Here is a 23,679-nt window from a genome sequence, read left to right on the forward strand (position 1 = left end):
CAGGGCTTAGAAGGGTGTTAAAATAGTGTGAGTTCACTCTAACGCGAACAGTGCTCACATTGTGAAAGGGCCGTGTACAAGGCGTAGCATCTAGACTCCGCTTAATCCGCCCTCAATAAAGCTGACATAATGATCCTAAGCCGCCTTTCTACAAAATCATTCAGGAATTCAAAACTTTTCCTTCCCTCTCTCAGATTTGCACATTCTCCGGCGTTGGCCAGATAGACCACCGACTTCAGCGTTGGAGGGGGAGTGAGTAGATCAGCACTGCATGCATGAAGTCTGTGCTACCTGTTTATTTGCATATTTGCACCTACTGAATTGGAATACTTGAAAAATTGTTAAGTGTGAGCGCACAATTACGCACGTTTACGCACTATGTCAAATTAATGTTTTTGGCAGAGGAGGCACTTTACAGGGTGCCTGTGCGTGCATGTTTGTGCGCGCGCACGTGATACGGAGCTGGGGTGGTGATGATCTTGTTGGAGGGTGAGGTGTTTGGTGTGTGTGTGTGTGTGTGTGTGTGCGCGCGCGCGCGCGCAGGGGGTTAGGGGTAAGCTGTGTCTATGGGATCAAACCTGTCCACTGTGCTGTCATACGGACCTCAGGAGAACTAATTCCAAGTGGCACTTGAATTGGTCCCGTTGGAAAGCTCCGTGGACTGGAAGTAAAGGCTGGTATTTCCATGCTGGTGTTAAAACTAACCTAGCCTAACCCCTCCTCTCTCTCTCTCTCTCTCTCTCTCTCTCTCTCTCTCTCTCTCTCTCTCTCTCTCTCTCTCACACACACACACACACACACACACACACACACACACACGATCCCAACATTAGGTTAAGAGTGGGCTTAGCAGCACTATCCCGAATATGCAAAGCCTCCTCTCTGACTGGGTTCCTGGTGCACCAATTTAGGTGATCACCATTCAAGCCGAGGCTCCAGGTATTATGCAGCATTATGTTTTGGAGGAGCCCTCTATGGAGGTAGCCCTCGCAGGCAATTCGGAAATCACTCCTCGAAGAGACTAGAGGTGAAATGTAAAACCTGAATGGGGATTGGGGAAAGAGCCACTGGTAATTCACATTCTTTTACATGGCCTTTGTTTACGTTAAGCATGTAATTAACACCCCCCAAACACGTTTATTCACCTGCCGTAATTGTGTGTTTATCCGAGGGCTTGCTGAATGTTCCGAGCAGCGGGGGACGAGAGCTCTGAATGCAGACCGAGCATTTAGTGTCTTCTCCGTTTACTTACAGCACAAACCCTCAGACACGGCAAAATATACAGCATTTTCCACGCGGTGACACTAAAAAAAACTCGATGGCTAGGTATGAACATCTGCCATGCTTTTCGTTTTTGCAGCCGTCCTCCTCTTTGCTCGTGTAGCTTAAGTTCCTGTGCACTTTCCCAAACTTTGTTTAGAAAAGTGCAACGCCAATAAAGTTGCTGTTATAATTATTATGACTATTTATCATTAGACCTACCGACTAGACTAAAAAAAAAAACTTACGCTTTAGCTCCTACAGATAACGCAGCACGCACTGAATTTGAAATGTTAATTACCGTTCCGGTTAATTGACAATTAGTAAGTTATTTTTCTCTATCAGCGTGTTTCAGTAAGGGAAATAAACAAAGCTGGTGTTACGTCATGTACGGGGTGCAAGAGAGAGAGAGAAGGGGACCGGATGAGAGAAAGAAAGAAAGAGGTGTTGACTGTAAAGGTGAGAGGGAAAGAGAAAGAAGGCACGAAAGAAAGGGACTTGTTTTATTTTTTGCTCCCTCGTTGACCCCGGCTTGTCAGAGGCTGGCCAGAAAAGGCAGCACACCCCTCCCTGGCAAATACAGGAGCGCCTCATGTGCCTGCAGCTCCATCCTGGATTCATCTCAGCATTTACACAGGACGAGATTTTTGGAGCAATGACGGGTGCGTATGCAGAAATTACCACGTTTTCCATTTTTCCCCTTTATCTCTTTTAACTGGGTGTTTAATTTTTCGCATGCATGCATTTCATTTTGAAAGTGGGAGAATTTTTAATTAGCATGCCCTTGTCAAGAAATGATTTAGGTTTTGATTAAGTGATGTGGAAATTGAACGCTTGTGTTGTTTGACATACTTACACGCATCGATTATTATTTTTTTTTTTTCTGCTTTTTGTGCTTCTTCTTCTTCTTCACCTTGCAGAAGTGTGGGCAGGTTTCGAGCCCAGGGGCTGTCAGCGTTTGAGTTTGGGGACTGGACGAGTGCACTTGTTCGCTGAAATGTCACTGGTCAATTTGTCCAAGATCAGGGTGGAAATCCGATCCTAACGCGGCTCCAGTAAGTTTTGTCTCAGCCAACACACGGAGATCCGTTTCCGTCAATGATATTTTGTCTGTATAATCTGCCCGTAATATTCACGAATAAAAAAAGTAATGACTATTTTCATCTTCAAGCATTTTTAAAAATAATTATTAAATGAAGTTAAAAGGCTGGTCATTTTCTATGTAAATGAATGGAACTATAACAGGATCGGTAACTTTTCTATATAATGACTTGAAGGAAAAAAATGTTTTTTTTTTTTTTTTTTTTTTTTCATTTGTATTCAGCGAGCACCGGGGAAATCGGTGTCCTTGCAGAGCACATGTGTGATGCTGTCGGGACGGGGCGCACAATCCCCTCCGTCCCACACCGGCCTTTACCAGGGCACGGAGACAAACTGCACCTACACTGCAAAAAATATCCATGTCAGCAATGTCATTTAATCTGTCATCGAGTGGAAAAATCTTCTGAGATAATTTCACATGTCTCCAGTGCAGATCATCTTGCTACAGATTTTTTATTTGTATTTTTTATTATCATTATTTTTTTAAACAATGTTTATATTTCATGCCTCTACTGGAGAAATATGTCTTATATTCTACCTTGCTTCTAAATATTGTCACTTTCAACACGTTTCCCTGACATAAGTAGACTATAATTAGTGGAGTCGACTCGCCGACAAGTGCAGAGGTTCCTTGTTTTGATAAAATAATAATTATAATAATGATAAGGATAAGAGGAATATTTTAGGACTGAATCTGAGACTCAGTCACTTTTTCAGATGGATATTTTTTGCAGTGTATCTTGCCCGCAGATAGCCTACTGCTGAATCAATACTTTTTTTTTTTTTTCTCCTTCTCTAAAACAAGTACATTTTCCCTTCAGGATACCATAAAAATATGTATGGAATTTTACATATATTTGGACTGACAGAATGTGTTAAATACCAAAACATCTGAAGTGCAAAAACATATATATTATTAGGCAATTAGGCCCAAGCTATTTCAGAAAGTTTGACCAATAATGTTACAATGATCTGCAAATGTGGCGCCAACTTTTACAGCAAAGCATGAAGAAAACTTTAGCAATCTCTCTCTCTCTCTCTCTCTCTCTCTCTCTCTCTCTCTCTCTCTCTCTCTCTCTCTCTCTCTCTTTTATTGTGTGGTCTCATTAGAGGGACTTCCTGGCAGGGCTGGGAGCTTGTATCGGAGCTGTCCAATCAGTGTATTTACACGGGTTGTTAGCGACAGTTAATGAGGGCTCCTCCCCGGGCCGGGAGAGAATGGCGCCTCAACATTAAGATTTACCTTGTGTCAACTCGTTACTTCTAATGAACCTCCATGCAAAAGCCTCCCCGTACTCAATGGAGCCGTGCGCCCGGATCCTGTGTGTGAGACCCTGGAAGAGTGGAGCTTCAAGCCGGCCTCCCTCTCCCCCCTTTCTTCCGTTCCCTCTAAGGGAGGCTTGCTTTTTTTCTGCAGGACTAGGCTGCATGATGCGTGAGTGTGCGTGTATGTGTGCGTGCGTGTCTCGACTAAAGGTGGGTGGAGCATACACTCTTAAAAAGAATGCGACATTTTCAACATATCTGTGTGTGGTTGGGGACAGCACGCATTATTTGTGTTTGACTACTTTTTTATGTAACAAATGGTAATAACCACACGTCACATGTACTAGCATATTAACAAGTAACTTTTATTTCCCAAGACAAACAAATGTGTTGAAAATGACAACTGTCTGAGAGTAGCTTGCCAATGAGAATGCGTTAAAACTGCAAAAGGGAGAGAGCGAGAGACAAAGAGAAAGGAGAGAGCATGTGTTTGTGTGTGCGTGCCCATATCAAAACCTGCTGTATCTTCCATTGTTTGGAGAATGGGGCTTGACATGTCAGCTTGCCTCTGCAGAAGTAAATTCACTTACAATCACCCTCCATCCCACCAGAGTACCGTGCACGGCCCTGGGCCCCTCTCTCCACCCCTCGTCTCGCCCCCAGTGTGGGTTGTTGAGCCGCATCAGCAACACATCACTGCCCCTCAATTCAGGTACAAACTGGAGGAGTTTGGCGGATCCCTGAAGTGGACTCCCCTCTCCTAACTCTCCTAACCCGCAGAGACACCACTTAAAAATCAATTAGGCTCGTCTAGTCTCTTGTTGCTCGCTGGTCGTCATTTCCTAAACAAAACAGGTGACCTCCGCGGAACTGGGGAGGGTTTTAAAATTAATATCCAACTTAAATTCAGTTCAATTTAAAGTAAAAGGTCCAGTTTTGGAAATAAAAAGGTGGATGCGCCGGGGTATGCCTCTAAAGTTACTACGACTGTCTGCCTGTCCTCTTGTTTGGAGTGAGGTTTATTTATTTGTTAATGCAACAGCATTAACAGCAGGAATCGCAAGGGTCCACGTTGTCATGTGGGAAATCTGCTCTGTCCTGTCAGTCCTTATAGACAAATGTACCAACGTGCTTACAGATGGAGTTTTTATGCTGTTGTTAGGCCCCATAAACTGACAGGACAATCTCTTACAGTTATAGTGATTTCCCATTATTGGTAAAACTCTTATGCACACCAGCAGCTGTTAAAATCACCACAAATGTGAATGTTTGTCCCCAGTATTTAGAGGAATACGACGCCCCGCGCGCTTCTAATCCAACCAACGGGCTAAAGCACTCTAGCGCTCACTCAGGCTATTTCCCTATGCAGGTAGATCCAACAAAATGCCCACTTTGTCCTCATGTCGTCTTTCACCATCAGCGTAAACGTGCTGTCGCCTCGTCCCCCTCGTTAAAGAGCAGCAGCAGCAGCAGTGTGACGCGGAGCAGCGACGCTGGAGGAGGCCATGTGTTCACTCTTCCAGGTAGATGGCTTGATTTGGAGACAGAGACACGGAGAAAGAAAGAAATATAATGGGTGCATATCTGATGCACTGCCCGAAGCTTTGCATATGATGCTCACTCTCACCTCCCATCTCCTATCCTTGCGTCAATGACGAATATGACAATTAGGGCGGTTTTAAAACTGAGGAACTAAGAGCTTGACGCTGCCACTCATATGGCTGTTATGTCTCATGTATACTGCGAAGTAATAAAAGCCACTTCGAATTCATTCACATTCAAAAAAACATCGGAGAGTTGCAAAGACATTAGGCTATTTCTCATCGAGAAACCCTTGAAGAACCAGTGTGCATCACTCATTCTTGTGTGAGAATGAAAGTGTACTCAGGAGAACTAACACGATGATGGGGATTACATCAGCAATAAATAAATAAATAAATAAACAAATGATGTTGACAGAATTTATCAAAGAAAATATGAATGTTTTCGACTTGACTGTCAAGGGTGATTAGGTTGTGTGGCTCTTAAATGTAGATAGGAGTTGTGGAGAGGGGCCTTTAGCCCGGTGTCACAGGAGCTGACAAGCCGTAATTACTCTGGCTGACATATCGCTCTCAAAGCTTAGCCTACTAATGTGAGAGATCTGGATACCTCAGATAGCATCGTGTCTACAATCAAGTCCACTCAACTCTTTTTCCCAGAAAGTCCCATTTAACCCAGCGGAGCCTGTTGGATTGTGGGTGCATCTTGGCGTCAGGGTCAAACTCCACCGAAGATCTTTTAGATTTTAACATTTCAAGTGAGAAACAGCCTCATAGTGACGTTATGAAAACATAAGTTAATGTTATGGCACATGAGGATATGAGGCATATAGTCCACAGCACGGACTAGATGTGATAAAAAAAAAAAAATCTTTCTGGGCAAACATCACAGAAGAAATAGGATTATTTATAGTGGTTCCATAAGAGATAGGCCTTATATAACATAAAGTATAATAAGGTTGCAAAAACTTTTCTCACACACTCTCTAAGTATATTATAGTGACTTTAAAAGTAATCTAATTTTATGTTGCGGCGCAAGACTGCGTTAAATATCTAGTTGCTGCAAGCAGAATAGGTTTACAGTGTTAGCAGTCGCCTGTCACATTCATTTGACCGCCCCCATTCTCTCTGCGGGTAAATGCTTTCATTAAAGCTTTATTTTGTAATCGACCGATGTGAGTGATCTATAGGCTGCAGATCCATATTGAGTCGCCTCTCTCTCTTTCTCTCTCTCTCTCTCTCTCTCTCTCTCTCTCTCTGTCTCTCATTCTCTCCCTTTCACTGTGCGCGCGCGTGTGTGTTAAGGTTACAGCCACCGTGCCATTGTCATTGTCTCACATTTTGTTTGTTGCGGGGTTTGCATGGCACGCAATGAACAAAACAGACGTCTCTCTCTCTCTCTCCTCTCTCTCTCTCTCTCTCTCTCTCTCTGTCTCTCTCTCTCTCTCTGTCTCTCTCTCTCTCTCTCTCTCTCTCTCTCTCTCTCTCTCTCTCTCTCTCTCTCTCTCTCTCTCTCACCACCCACTCCTTGACTGCAGCTTTTGACATTACTCCACTCGATTGCCCGTTTACCCCCAAGTCAAGTTTGAGACAGGCATCAAGTGTAAAAGAGGTGGGCCATGTCATATCCGCTCAGCGTGCAGGGATTGTTGGCCTGCATGGCTGTGATGATTGTTCAAGAGAACAATTCCTTTACAGAGGGACCAAGCAGGCAGGAAGGCAGGCAGTCTAAAACAGTAGAAGAATAGTCACAAGCAGAATAGGCTTGTTGGAGAATATTTGGTTTATCCTGTAGCCTCTATCGAGGATTTGTTTTAAAAAAGTAGGTCTGTTTTGTTATGGAACTGTTCCATACAGTTTCCTTCGGCCTACACGCGACAGTAACAGATTGGGATTTAGTTTTCTGTGACTATGTTAGATGAATTCGAAAGTTTAACATGTCTTTGTTAAGGTTAACTCTGCCACGTGTACACACTTTAAGGATATAAATGCAACTTGTTTTATAGACTCCAAAAGTTAATCTTTTGGCACTGGTTGAAACTAAAGAGAAACTCACGTCAGCCCTCTCCAACGCATTATAAAGTGTCTGAAAGTCAATTTAAATGACCCTGAGAACCTTCACACCGTGAAACGTGATAGCACATCGGGCTTACAATTGATTATTTTCTAATTAGGCTATGTAATGAATCAATGGAGGCCGTGCTTTACCACAGCTAAGAGGCTCTACTCATGGCACAAAGCGTCCAGGAACTTTGTGACTAACACAGATTCCGGTTATTAAAAAATAAATTACACTGGCTGTATACACATTGCATTTTTAGGCAATAACAAATAAAATAACAGTATAGCTATTAGCCTAAAGGTTATTCCAAGAGGTCTCGAGGAGTAGTAGTAAGTGGTTGCTAGGCAACACTATAGCGCCGCTGTGAGTGATGGTTGTCGTCCACATTAACTGTGATAGTGGATAGTGTCTGCTGTTATGCGGTCACACGTGTGTGAGTTTATCGGATACATCACTACGGCCTCGGACGCGACTCAGCCAATCAGAAGTGAGGAGGAACTATCCGTTTTATAGCTCGATATTAGCTTACAGGATAATAACGGAGGGATGCGGCGGTCAAGGTACCGGTTACTCACGGGTGGGCAGCGCCCGTCCAATCTGATTTGTGTCACGCAGCTCCGTTTGGCTCGCAAGATCAATAGCGGACGTCTGGGAGAACACGGGAGGAGGGGGCGGGAGGGCTGCGTAGCAGTGACAGGTACAAGGAAAGGAGGGAGAGAGAAGGAGAAAAAAGGAATTAAGAGAAAAGGAGGGAAAGGAAATGAACGGGAAGGAGAGAAAAGGAAAGGAGGTCAGAGGAGGAGAGGAGCAACAGGTAGCCAGAGTTACACTTGCATACATCTGAGGGACACAAAGTCGAGGTCTAGCCTATATTATGTCTAATGTGATATGGTTCCCAGTGTGAGAAGCCCATCCTTTGGAATAATTTAGCCAATAAAAAGAGAATATAGCCCACCCCAGTTCTGTGCTAGAATCACGATTAATAAGCCAATTACAATTCCAGAAACAACAGGAGCAGCAGCAACTACAACAACAACAACAACAACAACATTAATACCACTACTACTACCACTATTGCTACTACTACTACTACTACTACTACTACTACTTCTATTACTACTTCTATTACTAGCCTACTACTTCTGATAATAATAATAATAATAATAATAATAATAATAATAATAATATCAATAATAATATTAATAATATTAAAAAAATAAAAATAATGACATCTTTACATCTCTCTGAGATCACTACACCTTGATTCCCCCATACAAGTTTCTCTGTAATTATTAAGATCTCTCCCTATCTCAGCATGCATATTTTTTTGTCTCCATTTTTTTGTGACATCTGCACGTGCACGAATTCTTAGCAGTTTACAGTCTCTTCTTTGTGCTTATAACCACAAGAAAGCAAAACACACACACACACACACACACACACACACACACACACACACACACACACACACACACACACACACACTGTAGACTGTGATATACAGTATAGGTAATGTATCCGCAAGCGCAACATATGGAAATAGTTTCTGTTTTAGGTCTTAAAGCATGCTATAGGCCTACAGAGCCATTCATATTTTAGACTATAATTTGAATGGGCATTTAAGTGTGTTCATCGGAAAAATAGAAAACTTGATTAACTGAACGAGATCTGGCAGTTTTGTTTTTATCAACATCATAGTAATCTAACGAGCAGCCTTTAGTTAAATTTAAATTATTTAAAATTCAGTCAGAGTAAGCCTTTTTTATGAAGAGCATAAATCATCAGAGGCTTATTTCAACATGTCACTTGCACCCTGTGATTTTTGCTTATCTCTTTGATGTTCATAGTGGAGAATTAGGCTTTTTAATGAAGGGCTGATAGCCTGCGATGCTGGCTTACAGAATCCATGTCCTATCAGTATTTGTATCAAGTTGGATGCGCTCACCACGCACACCCACTCCCTGCCATTGAAACCACAATGTTTTCATACGCATGGGGCTCATACATACTGCGCTCCCTTCTCCCCATGCCAGCCTATATATCCAACAGTATAAAGAAATGTGGGAATCCTGTGATACTATACTATAGGTCCACAAACCAACCAGAAACACTCACTGCAGGAGTGCTGTGGGAATATCAAATAAAATATAAGTAAATGAATGAATGAATGAATGAAGTCAGCTATTACCTGTGCGCACCCCTGTAAGGGATATGATTATTAGCCGACTATAGTCATTATTTTGTTGAGTGACTCTAACTAGTGACCTATGTCTATCTTATGTAAAATGCTATGATACTACTATATTTCTGCTTTATTGTTGTAAATGACCATTCATTATTCAGGTCTAAATGATTAGCTTTGCATGGCAGATGTCGGAGCGTGATGGAGATGTTTATGTGTGAGTGATTTGAGGAGCCATTATCCTGGCCGCTTATCAAACATTTATGGGCGGCAGCTGTAGTTGTGGATCTGTCTGATCTTCATTTCATTAGAGACCGGCCCTCATCTTAAAGAACCAAGACCCTTCCACTCAGTTAATTTATCTCTTAACATTTATTGGACAGCTTAGCCACTTACAGAGGAGAAACCTATACAAAAACAGTCTTGTCGGGCTAATCCTAATCATATGTGTGTGTGTGTGTGTGTGTGTGTATGTATGTGTGTGTGTGTGTGTGTGTGTGTGTGTGTATGTATGTATGTATGTATATGTGTGTGTGTGTGTGTGTGTGTGTGTGTACATTCATTTATACATGAAGACATGTATAAATGAATATCAATAAATTATTATTTTAGTTAGGCCTATTAATTCCACAGCAAAAGGTTAAGGTTAATCAAAAGCCAAATTATAAAAGCTTTATAGACCTATGCTTCCCTATTACAGGAATATTATAGTAATATTATAGGAATACATTACCACAAAGTATTTCAAGGACATTATAAACTCTACTGAAGCAGCACAGTATTAGGTTCCAAGGCTAATAATACATTTGTAAAGATCACAACAACGTGTTATGCTCCTATAGGCCATCAAATAAGGCTACAAACAGTCTGTATCTTTCAATTTACTTTTATGAGTTTTGAGTTCCAGTGTCATTGTTGATTGTTACCCGAACAAAATGACTGCTGTAAACCGATAATACGAATTTCTAGTGAATTAAATTACAGTGTGTGTTTTTATCTTTATAATCCTGTAATAAGCGAGTCTTGCTGTGATCTTAGTGTAGACGCCGTATAAACTGTGCTGTATAGTGACTACACTATTAGACTATATCAAACCTAACTTTTCCAGCCATTGTGTCTGTTGCCTACTCAGTAGCGAGTATTGAGAACATATCGCATACATTCATTTATATCTTCTATCACCACAACTATCTTATAACAAGAAAGTTATGCTACATATTTGTAGAATATACTATCCTTCAAAAAATAAATAAATAAAAAAAATAACTATTTACCTATATAAAACGACATGTTTTCCAGTGGAACAGGCTGTTATTATTATTATTATTATTATTATTATTATTATTATTATTATCTTACTTTTGTGTACAGAAAGTTGTTGTAGCCGATGTAACGCAACATTACATTTTCTCTTCCAGCAGACTGTGGCTGCACAGACCATCCACTGTTCCGTAATTGCCCTCTGAACATGGTGGTTTTCATTCTTTTGACCCCTCCATGAACAGCTCGCTCCTCGTTAATGGCCTCCACCTCCTCAAAACAGCCGCACACAATGATGCGTGTGCGTGTGCGCTTTGCGGTATGTGGGTTAAATGTCGTGCAGAGGTAATGGGAAGTAGTCGGAAGGTAAGGTCGTGGGTTCACGGCGGGGTTACACAGACCCGTTCGCGGCTTCTGTTTGCTTTCTCTCCACAAATCCGCTTCCTTCCTAGAGGAGGATGTGTCCAGTGCCACCGTCCTCACCCCACAACTCCGTCACCACACAGACCCTGTTTGTTTTTCTGCGTTTATTAAATCTTCCCCTGACAGGAAAACAACCAATATCACCACGTCACAGGGCGCTGGGGAGTTTAGCGTCCCTCCCCGGCTGCCTGACAAAAATCTTTTGTGTTTGTACTTGTGAAGTCTCATGCCTATTTATATCCTCCCTGAAAAGGCACCAAGGCTGCCTCAGAAGTGGAAGGTGAACCCACCTAAAACCATTTCTCCACTTTCATTATTGGAGCTGTAGAGTTTTACCCACCTTTTAAGGCTCAAATACCGAGCGGTTTTTGTGAAAGGGGGTTATTCCCAGATTTAGAGCAGCGCAACAATAAAATAGCGCTTTTTAATTCAAATATATCATTGAAATCGTCCATATATTACAGATATTAAGATTCACAAAATGGCCATTTTATTGAACAAAAAAGCAATGAAGAGCAATTATCCCTTTTTTAAATCACCAAATTAAATTTCAACAGCAGTATTTAATTTCCAACATTGTTGGCAAGCTCAACAATAGCTCTCCAATAGTGATTGTTGGCCAAAATTTCACTTAGGGTCCTTTTATATGAAACACTAGATAAGTTGGTAGCAGCTCAAACACTACATAGTTTTACTGATTTAGGGACTTTTAAGAGAAAAAAAAAAAACACATAAATGATTTCTATCCTTAAAAAAACAAAAACCATGTCTCATATTGACGCCATTTATGACGATGAACTCCCTGCAGGTCACAGTTTGTCCTTTTTATTTACCATTGCAATATTTACCATCAATGTTTAAGCCTATCAGTTTATAAATATAATTTTCCTTCAGAGTAAATGAATGAAAATCATGCCTCTATGATGTAATATAGGTTGTTATGATGTTAAGAATAGCAAACAAATAAGTACTAATTGTTACAGGATAATTATTGCAGGATTCTAAAAGGACAAATTCTATTCTATTCTGTTTTATTCTATTCTATTCTATTCATATGACCTATTCTAAGTGACAGCAGTTATGTTAAGCCTTATTTTTAAGCTTTTATTTTGTAATCAAAAGTTAAATAATGGCAAAGTATAGCTTAAGTTTAAAGTAGTCTTCAGCAGTGTGTCTCATGCCAGTAACCTTATATTAGTGCATATTCTGTGATTTCTTAATTTTGTTGTTCTGAATGTTTTTGTTAGAGACATCTGAATATATGGATATGCTGAAAAATTAAGCTTTAGAATTTAAAGCAAGAATAAAGGCAATTTTATAATAACTTTGTTGTCACTGTTTCTTTCAAAGTGATGAATGGACACATGGTTGGTTAAAAGTGGGTGTGCCTATGATTGAAGTGACATGGAAAATTTCCCAGATGACCTCAAATAAATCATATTTTACCACATGTCCTGTGATCCCCATTGCCTCAGATTTGCCATAGTAGCTTTTCATATTTAACCAATGTGAAAAACAAAATAAAACAACAACAACAACAACAACAACGACCTGAAACTGTATTTGAACTTCAGTTTGAAAAAGTAAATTATAGGTGATTACTCACGACACATAATATTTAATATTGTGGGGAACACTGTAGAAATGCATTGTGTATATAGCATTTTGATAGCACATTATAGCATTATTATAATCACTATATTATTCATAATCAGAACAAAATTGAATGCACTGACATGCTTTAATAAGCCATAATATAAACAACATAGAAAAACAGAGAATTAAATACTTTATGGGGAACTGTATAGCGAATCAAATGTTTCCTGTCATTGTAATAATTTAAGATGACTGCATATGGTTATAGTATGCTTATAATTCATGTATGAAGAATCAGTGGGCACTCAAGTACTTGTTATCAGGTTCTCTATATGGAGGCCGGCCTCTGGGATTAGGGTTTGAGTATGTAACAACTAATCTGAGTGATGCTCAGTGGCAGCAGCAGCTCGGCCTACACCATATGTATGAAGCAACCCTGGAGTCCATGGACAAACCTACCACTTGTTCTTCGTCTCTACTCAGGGAAAAAAAACGATGGAAGGAAGGATGACAGGATGGAGAGGATAGAGGTAGGACTGAGAAAGGGATAGAGGGGATGAAGAAAGACAGAAATTGAGAGAGAGAGGAAAAGGAAAGGAGGGGGAACTTTACCATCAATGAATGCGATTTTACAAAACAAGAAGCCATTACAGAGACAGAGGCAGACAGAGAGAGAGAGAGAGAGAGAGAGACCTACAGAGGAGGTTTGCATTGGCAAAGACAGAGCCTGTTTTGTTGCTGCTTCTCCTATACACCCGTCTCCCTCTCGCTCTCTCCTCTGTCTCACTCCGTCTCTTGTTCTTTCTCTCTCTCAGTCTCAGTATAGAGACATCTACATGCAGGCCTCACATAGGAGAGGAGAGAGAGAGAGAGAGAGAGAGAGAGAGAGAGAGAGAGAGAGAGAGAGAGAGAGAGATGTTGGTTGTCTGCCTATCTCCTCCTAGCCATGGTGCCCCTGAGACCAAGCAGGAAAGGAGAATATACACACATCCACACATGCACACCCACGCACACACACATGCATGCACACACACACACACACACACACACACACACACACACACACACACACACTCACACAAACATACTGCTGCCACAGAGGAGAACAGCTTGGCTCTGTGTTAGATTGAAAGCCCTTCTTTCCTTCAAACAGACAGAGAGACAGGTAGATAGCCGGGTGTTACACTAAACCCCTTCCCCCACATGTCCCTCCTTTCAAAGTGCCCCCCCTTCCCCTCCCTCTTCATGTCACCTCTCTCTCTCTGCTGCTCTCTTTTTATTTCATCCCTTGTGCCAAAAAGGGTAGAGAAGATAGTCAGCTTTGGGAAATATATAGAACTATGATACGAGTTAAAAGTGTAAAACAGAGAACAGATCTTTTGGTTTGGTTAGTAGGAAAAGTGGAAACAACACACCCACGCAGGTAGACTCTCATGCACTCACACTCACACATGCGTACATGCACGTGTATACATGCACATACACATGCGTGCAGACACATTTTCACCAGTGTGTTTCTGATAGTATGTTAAGCAGGATGTAGTGTCTCTCCTACAGCCGTGTTATCTGGCCGTCTCTCGTCTCTCTTCACACCGACCCCAAGTTCACTCCTTCTGAGCACCACTTCACCCCCAAGACCATGTTCTGTGTGTGTGTGTGAGTGTGTGTGTTTGTGAGTGCGCGCGTGTGTGTGTGCTGAGAGCTTTTTGATGTCCTCTCTCTGTGTATGTGTGTGTGTGTGCAGTGTGATAGGGAGAGATGAGAGAGGATGATGGTCAGGCTTGGCCTACTGACTCATCCACAGAGAGAGCTCTGTTGATACAGGAATGAAGCCATCACACACGCACACACACACACACACACACACACACACACACACACACACACACACACACACACACACACACAAGCTGACAGCCTCTTCCCATCAGTCTTTTGTTGTGCTTGCCAGTGATGATGATCTCACCACATAGCAGTACTAAGCCCCAATAGTCAGTCAGTCAGTTTGGCAGGCAGGCAGACAGTCAATATGACAATCAGTCTGTAAGTTTGTCAGCCATTCAGTCATTCAGTCAGTCAGCAAATCAGTCATCAAAACAATAAGGCTTTAAACCTCACCCCTCTTTCCTCCTTTTAGTCTCTGTAACTCTTCATCTGTCAAGAAGTGACTTGGATTAGACATGGAAAGGCACGCGTGAAGAGGACACATTACATTAAATATATATACATATTTAATATATATATATATATATATATGTGTGTGTGTGTGTGTGTGTGTGTGTGTGTGTGTGTGTAACACTTTTTTAGATGAAATACTTTTTTAATTAATTACACTGTCACGTTATAGTATGTTAACACTGTCATGTATGTGGAATCTTGTGTCCTCTGTCAGAATGTTTTGTCATGGTTTAATAGCATGTCAATAAACTCAACTGAATTGAATAACATTGAACTGGACAGGAAATGAATTAAAATATGAGCCCTCTGAAAATACTCCTGAAAATATTATGTTTTTGCTTTATTTTTGAATCAATAGATTCTAAAAGTTGTGTATTGTGTCCTCAAAATGGCCAATTTCATCTTGTGTTGGTGTAGAAGAGCATCAGGTTAGGCAAATATGAACCAACACATGTATTTCACATTCAGGAGAGAAAACACCCGTTCTAAACAACATGGTGGCACAAACATCAGCTTCCAGGTCATTGAGAAAAGTGGGAGGAAAGTCAGAAACAGTAAAAGAGAGGACGTGCTGCTGCTCTACGCTGGAGGATGGGAAAAACGTGGATCATGGTATTTGATAGCCTTGAATGAAACCACCTGATGTGGAGACCCCCAACACCAAAAACACACAAATTTAATATATCAGACATCAGCTCAAACCCTGCAGCATTTGTCATTTTCAACCAATGAAATTCAATTTTTCAATCACATAAAGATTCCCTCCTATTCATTTAAACCTGTCAGATAAGTGTGTATCAGCTGTTGGGAGGCATGAAAGGAATCAAACAGTCGCCATTGTTGCTGTCTGTAAACAACACCGAACAGAACAGAAACCTAGCCAAGAGAATAATGCCGTCTAATTGATTGTTTACCAGAGAATAGCTGTGTTGTTAACCATCTAACGCTACCTGCCTGATTGAGTTACACTTCCTTCAGGCTTTCCCATAACTCTAGTCAGTTGAGAAACGGAGAAGAGATTAAAATAAAGAGCATATTTAAAAAAAGAAAAAATTAAAAAAAAAAAATACAAAGAAGTCGGAAGCTGATATGCAAGCAGTGTGCCTGATGAGCATGAACAAAACAGTGTGTTGGAGTTGGAACATTCTAAGAACAACTGTATCCGTTGTTTCGCTAATCCTAAATGAAATATGTATTCAGTAAAAGGATTAGGGCGTCCAGTGTCATAAAAGAAACCACTTACCAGCACCAAAGGTAATTTGTAACCTTAGCAACTGCTAGTGGAAATGAATGGGGGATTAGGATTGGCTGCAGCCAGCATTGCCCTCATGCAGTCAATTCGACCAGCATACACAAACACACACACACACACACACACACACACACACACACACACACACGTTTGTTCAAACAAATACATCTAACAACATGAGCAGTAAAATAAGTACAAAGTGAAGAAGAATAAAAGGTTGAGGAGGAAGAAGAATAAGTACAAACACAAAAAGAAGTAGAAGAAGGAAAAAGAGAGGGGAAAACAAGGAAGAGAGAACCTTGTTTTTTTTTTGGGGTGGATGACATAATACACACAAACCCTGGTGAAACAATAGTTGGGGTCTGAGTTGTCATCAGGTGAGGAAAAGTACAGTATTTTTAGGCAAACAACACATTACACACTGGTGTATCAACCTGTAATGTTCAAAGTGCAATTAAATGGAGTGATAAATATGTTGGGACAGTCCCAAGACTATTTCCATAAATATCACTTTACAGTAAGACTACCCTTATAAAGGGTTTATGACTCGTGTATACTTAATTAGGTTGTAAATACTTTATAAACCGTTAATACACAATTATAAACATGTTACACCACAGTTTTCATACATCAATACAGGCTCACAAGTAAAGTAAACAAATCAAGTAGCAATACTAAGATTTTGTTTTATGAAAACTTGTTTATAATTGTTTGTGGTGATTTATAGTGTTTACAATGTAATTAATGACCTAATAATAAACCATTATTAAACCGTTTTTAAGGATGGGCTCATTGTGAAGTGGTACCTTTCCATCTCTGATTTATTCACCAGTCCAGCAGCAAATTCAGAGATTGGTAATAATTCTTGCTGAATCAGCAGAAAACCACTGACACTGATCATGGTAAATAATTAATATATTTGCTACATATTTACATATTCCTAATGGTAGCTCACTTTCAGTGATGTTCTTCTGATGTGTGATATAGATTTAAAATCAAATTCAAATTTGTGCTGAAATGTAATGACTCTTATACCTCCCATACTGAATATTTAATAATCAAAGTTGAGCATTTGGAATCCAGACAGAGCGACAACTGGACGAAGGCTTCAGCCTGATATGACCACTGATAACGTTACAAGCTGCCTAAGGAATCCTTAGGTCTTGATTATAACCCAGTACTGGACTGGGTTTACAGATACTTACAGCCAGAGCCTAAACATGGCCATTCACCACACCCAGTCATTGTCATGTTTCATTGTTTTCATTATTTTTGGAAGAAAGTTGACATTCTTCAATGTTTTTAAGGCAATTTGTGGGGAGCTACTCAGAAACATGCAAGGAGTTATTTTTATTTGCATTTCACAAGTTAATGTTGCTTGGTTGGGGACCCCTGTGTTCACTAGCTGTTTGTGCTGTGGGTTGCAATGCCACATAACAATAATTTCAGTGGTTGCTATGGCAGATTGCATTTTGGTTAAAGCGAACAAGCCACCAATGTCATGGACAGTGTTGGGGTCATCACTCAAAAAAAGTAATGTATCACTCTTTTTTCTTTTTTAAGTAATGCATAACTTTAGTTAGTTTCTCCCTGTGGAAAATAATTTGTTTCACTACTCGTTACATTACACTCAGCAGCATCGCTTTAGATACATTGTCACGTAACTGCCAGTTAACAGTAAACTTTAAACCTTGCATATGCCCATGTATCAACACTAATCTGTAAGTGTGGATACCTGACCCAGGCCTGTCAGGACCTGTCAGGACCCGATGGGTCGGTCCAGGTTCAGACAAATATTTAGAAAATATGTCCAGGTTCGCTTATGTCAGCATTATTTTAGTGACAAATTATGGCCCTACTGTCTGTTCTGGGCAACTCCGTGTACAGTGCTGGAGTTTACATGATGACGCTGAAGGCAACACATTTCAGATGGTAAATGCAATCCGGCGATGGAGGACGAGCAAAATCTCGAGCTCGGGTTGGGTTTGGATAAAAATATGCAGCCCGATCCGCACTCTAATGTGCATCTCCACCCCTCGAAAGTTGTAGACTGCTCTGCCATTTTGTCCGATCTCCTGCACGACCTCTCGCCAAAGTGAGGTGACGACTCACGAGAGGTCATGCGACTGTTGCACAAGCATGCATGAAGACACAATAACTATTTTTCACATTATTTTTTGTCACACTACATAACACTTTTCATGGAGTAGCAAGATGTAACTGCAAGTTGGTGCATTTTGGGCTTAGCTCTAAACTAGGTAATTGTGTACAAAACTAAGGCAGCTGCAGGTGCTAATGATTCATAATTTGATACAGAGATTAGTTTTGATGATGTCAGTTCAAATTATTAGCAAAAAATGAGAGTATGAGAGTATAAGAAGAAAAGGGAGGTTCTTATATGAACAGATGATATGAGTATCTAATGTTACTGACTACATGACAAGTCTCCCTATCAGTAATCAGCTATTTACAATGACACATCGAATCAGGCTCTTGTGGCAACAAACCATGCCTCGTGGAAACATTTACACAGTATCCACCCGTTCTTGCTACACTGCTCTTCTCTTATTCAGTTTTACATGTTGCTGTGTGTTTGATGCCAGAGAGAGATCTTAGGCAACAGGTCGCTGGCTGGTCATGGGGGCAGGGCTTATACGTGCTAATCTTGAATTAGTAAGGCTAAGAAGGCATAGTAAGCAGGATAATGCCCCAGGGTGAAGCACTGATAGATACCCAGCTCCAGCTAACACATTTTCTACTGTTAACTTGCAGTAATTGGAGAAATTAGGGGGCACCAAACTGGAGTTTTGTCCAGATTTGTTAAAATGGCCAGTTTGGGCTTTTCTGAAGAGTTAAACACTTACGGGGAGGTATATGTGTGTGCATTTATGGATGCATTTGTGTACGCTAGCCCTGCATATATTTGTATTTACATGCAAGTGCACTGCATGTGTGCGCATGCAACTTTGCCGGTGCTAATGTGTGTGTGCGCGCGTGTGTGTGTGTGCGCCTGTAGCATGTTTTAACCCGGGTCTTGTGGGTTGATTTTCCGGAAAGAGAGACCGCGGTACGTCAACTGTACCAGCAACTTCTCACATTACACTCCTTCCACAGAGGAGGGTGTGTGTACATATCATGTATATGTATGTGCACATGAGAGAATGGCAAACAGACAGACACACACATCCTGTCTAGATGCATAAATAAATGGATACGTCAACACAAAGCCTGATACATGAGTGAACAGGAGAGGAAGAAGAAAAGTGAGCGCAGAATTATATTTTAAACAACTACTTGCAGAACCACCTTGCTGGAGACATCTCAAGTAACTAATTGCCTAATCATGTGGAAGTGACAATAGCCCAACCTTGTTCCCGTCTGTCCTGCTCTGTTCTCCCTGTCTTAATCCCTCCGTGGTGGTGTGTGTGCTGCCTTGCTTAACTGTATGCATCTGCATTTGTCTCGGTCTCTCACTCCATGTCTTGTCAACTCTTTCTCCCTCTCCGTCTTTCTGTCCCTCGCTCCTTCCTTCTCTCACCTCATGCCTTCTTATTTTCTGTCCCCCCTTCTGTAAGTTTGGGGAAGCTATTAAAGCGGCGGCAAATGGCTTCTCGGGTGACATTTGCTGACATTCAAGGAAGTGCATTTATCAGCGTACTACAGTTCACCTTGGTGAATGAAATCCATTTGTGCCGCCGTGATGGCCTGGTGGCCTCTCTCTCTCTGTCCCTCTCTCTCTCACTCCCTCCCTCCTTGTCCCTAAATGGATGCACAGTGCACGGGGAAATGGCAAGGTGGCGTGCGGCTTCGCAGCTGCTCTCAAATGTCACACTGGAGAAAAAATCTTTAATGGGCTAAGTGTAGCCTTTCCGGCCCTAACTTGTCAGGTAATCAGAAATCTCTCTCTCTCTCTCTCTCTGTTTCTCCCTCCCTCTCTCTCCACCTCTCTTCTTCCTCTCTCCTTCCCACCCTCCCCCCGTTCCCTTGTTCCACAGCTCACCAGGGCCATGACACACTACTAATTACCTGTTATACCGATCGGAGAGTGGGACGGCGTGAAAGAGGAAGACTGCTTTTAAGACGGGAGGATATCACGTCCTCCTCCCTCATTCAGCGGGGTTGAATATTTTTAGCATGGTTATGAATTGTTTTTTATTCAGCCAGGGGATAACTCTGTGGCATCAGTGTCACCTGGAATACAACACCCCTTTTTACAGATGGGTGATTTTCATGTAAGTGAGGGGATTTCTTTCACTGTATCTGCTGGAACCGACGTTAACCTGTTGCCAGAATTCACTTGTCGCTCCGGGGGAAGGTTTACATCGCTACATAGCGAGAGAGTAGAACAGCTGGGTGTGAGTTCAAGTCTGCAGTGTAATTGCGGAATATGAGCGTATTCACTGCATGCGTTCATTTAACCACACGGAAAACATTTAAGCAGCTACACATAAAAAAAAATATATACGCAGCAGACGATACATTCAACCTGCTGTGGACCTTTTGTCACATCCTCCGCCATGATTTAGTTGTTTCCTTTCATATGTTGACTTCACTCACTGTTACAGAATCATGGGTAATTTTCTTTCAACTAACAAATAGTTCCTTGAATAGCAGGAATGTAATATTCTCACATTTTGAGGAAGAATACCAGTGTCATTTAGTGCTATAGCCCAATTTTCATTATTGTCATTTTTATAGTTACTATAATTTAAAAATCTACTCATTTTTCAAGGTTTTAAAATAAGACAATGTTCACCCTGAGATTTTACCTGCTGATCTGGTAAACAAATATATCCTAAATAAGAAAACATGGGTTTGACAGCAAAGTTTGTATGGTGGCATGTTGAGTAATTATTTCCTGGTGGAGACTTCCATTTCTCCCTGTGGGTGGGTGTCAGGTGTAAAGGAGGGGGGAAGACCATACAAAACAAAACAAAACAAAACAAACAAACAAATACACATGCATTATCCTTTGAGCCTCATTAATATTTTGAGAGGAAAAAAGTGTAATAATCCTCAAATGTGTAATCCAGAATTCCCTGCAAATCAGTAGGTAGTGGAGAACTAGAGGTGATATGTGAAAAATTAGAGATGAACAATGAAAGGGGACAGTTTGAATTCAAATGAAGGACATACATACAGATTTGAAATGATTTTGGGAAAATATTGCTGTGTTTCTATTGTTAAATCTATGAGCACCTGTTTTTCTGTTAACATTATGACAGATCTGTTTTTTTTTCCTCTAATAAAGAATTCTTTATGGTCGCGTTCTCTTTTCATTGAACTTCCAGTCTGTAAGCTCACACAACACCGCAATGTTTACATGCATTTTTCTGTGTGTATTTCTGTGTGTGTGTGTGTGTTGTGATTAAAATGCTAATGCCTGGTGAGGTGCAGCTTTGTGCCTGGACAATAGCCCAGGTCAGTGAGGTGAGGCAGGCAGGGAAAGGTTGATTATGGTAGAGGTGTGGAGGGCAAGGGCTGCCACGAAGCTAACGCACCCAGTCCACTAGACTCATTCACACAGACGGGCGCACACACACACACACACACACACACACGCACACATATAAAAATATACACACAAACACATGGGTAAGTATGTGAGCGCCCACACTTAAAGTACACGGTGTGAATGAAAACAGTTACAGCCACACAAACATCCACTTGTTGGCCAGCATGCACACACACACACACACACACACACACACACGTACACCCACATGCAATAAGCCCATTCAGTAGCCGAGTGTAATGTTATTCTCTACCTTGAGGCAAAACGTTAGGAAGAAGACGATAAGACTGGTAGAAGGAACAGATGAGGGAGGGACGGAGCGAAAAGAGGCGCGAGGCGAGGGAGGAATAATGAGTGAGTGACAGGAAGAGGGATGTGCAGTTTTATGTTGGGAGAGAGATTGATTGATGGTTTTGACCTTTCCATGGAGTTCCATCCTAAAGCGTACTTTCAAATGGAATTTCCTAGATAAATATATATAACTGTGTCCCAAGTTTTTTTTTTCTCTCTCTTTTTTTCCCAGCAGAACTCAGAGAGCAAGCCTCGACACAAGCACACAGTCTGAATGACACTTTGGCAATGTATTCATATTTGAGTGTGTGGATCTGTTATGTCATCTAATTTAGTTTTATCTTTTTATGTAAGTGCATAGAAACATATTGTGTGTGTGCAAACCATAATTAAATAAAACTGAAACTGAATGAAATAACACCTTGACTCAATGCAACCTCAGTGAGAGCTACAAAAAGGCCATTTGTCTTTCAGTAATAAATGTAAATTAAATATGTGGCTCTGTTTTCAATGTGACTTAAATTATCTCCCTATCAGACAGATGATTGCAGTCTTAAATATGTGACTATTTTGTGTTTCATGGTTCCACTTTTAATTCAGCATTTATTTATTTATTTTTTATTAAAGTCAGTGTCAGTATTATTAAATCTACGTTGTATGAGGATGTACGTTTTTGAATTCTGATTTACTGATGAATTAAACTATTCTCATGCCAACTGCCAAGCTCTTTATAGCAAACACATCTCACACTCTGACTTCAAGATATGAGGTATTTATCTAACCTGAATCTTAACCACTAAAATTAGTTTCACAGGAGGAAAAATGTGATAGTACATACCATGACCGGAAAGTTAAAATGCTCAATCATGTTACAGAATCTCAGAGAACAACACAAACCTGAGAAAGCAAAAACTCAAACCCACCGACATTTGTGCATGATTTTGCTCATCACTGTGGAAAACAACCACGTGAAAATGTACAACGCAGGATTCTGCTGAAGGAATCTGATTGGTCAAGAGCCAAGTGTGATATTTACTATAACATCACAGCAGCTGCATCACTTTATCTGCATTCTTCAAATATAACTTTTGGTTTGGAATATGAGTTTGAAGACGAAGGAAAAAAAAACAAAGCAAACGTGAAATTACTGATTTCGTTATGTAGCGTCACAGAAGATGAGTTGAACCAACTGGACAAGAAATGAGGAGCTACAAGACAGACGGTGTGGGCCCCCCACTTTTTTAACAGTTGGCTAGAAAGTCACATTGTAACAGATGTAACTTTACCTTTTGGCCGTATACAGTCTAATCCTCAGATTGGATTATGATGTTGAACAAGTTTTAGTTTGGGAACTGTAGTTTTCAGAGACGCATTAAAAATGGTAATCACTCTTACTTTCAGCAATTTGAAACAATATTGTTGCTACCAAGTCATAACTATTGCATAAAAGCCCTGTTCATGCCTGCGACCAAATCACAGCTGTGATGTTATTTACTATAAAACACAGCCTCTTGTGTTCTATTGCTTAAGTCACATACATCAAATTGTATTCCTTATACTTGCATCGTGGGGAAATTAAAACTAAAAAGTATGTATAAACACCCAAAGAATTGTCTTAGCCATCTTTGCACTGGCAACAGAGTGCATCATGTAACTTTGAGGACTTCTTTTCCTATGAAACACGTGTAGTGTCAACAGTTTTTTTTTTTTTTTTTTTTTGCATATTGCACCCATACAGGCATAGGCTACACA

The 23,679-nt window shown here is 40.8% G+C and overlaps 1 long non-coding RNA gene across 1 annotated transcript; it reads left to right on the forward strand.

Annotated features, from left to right (window-relative positions):
* Nucleotides 1–1,679: 1,679 nt before the first annotated feature.
* Nucleotides 1,680–21,418, forward strand: LOC115372238 (uncharacterized). The gene is made up of 3 exons (XR_003929437.1): nt 1,680–1,922; nt 2,181–2,315; nt 20,117–21,418. It is a non-coding gene; the product is annotated as an uncharacterized LOC115372238 (long non-coding RNA).
* Nucleotides 21,419–23,679: the final 2,261 nt, after the last annotated feature.

The sequence above is a fragment of the Myripristis murdjan genome, chromosome 15 (genome assembly GCF_902150065.1).
Source record: "Myripristis murdjan chromosome 15, fMyrMur1.1, whole genome shotgun sequence".
NCBI classification, from domain to species: domain Eukaryota; kingdom Metazoa; phylum Chordata; class Actinopteri; order Holocentriformes; family Holocentridae; genus Myripristis; species Myripristis murdjan.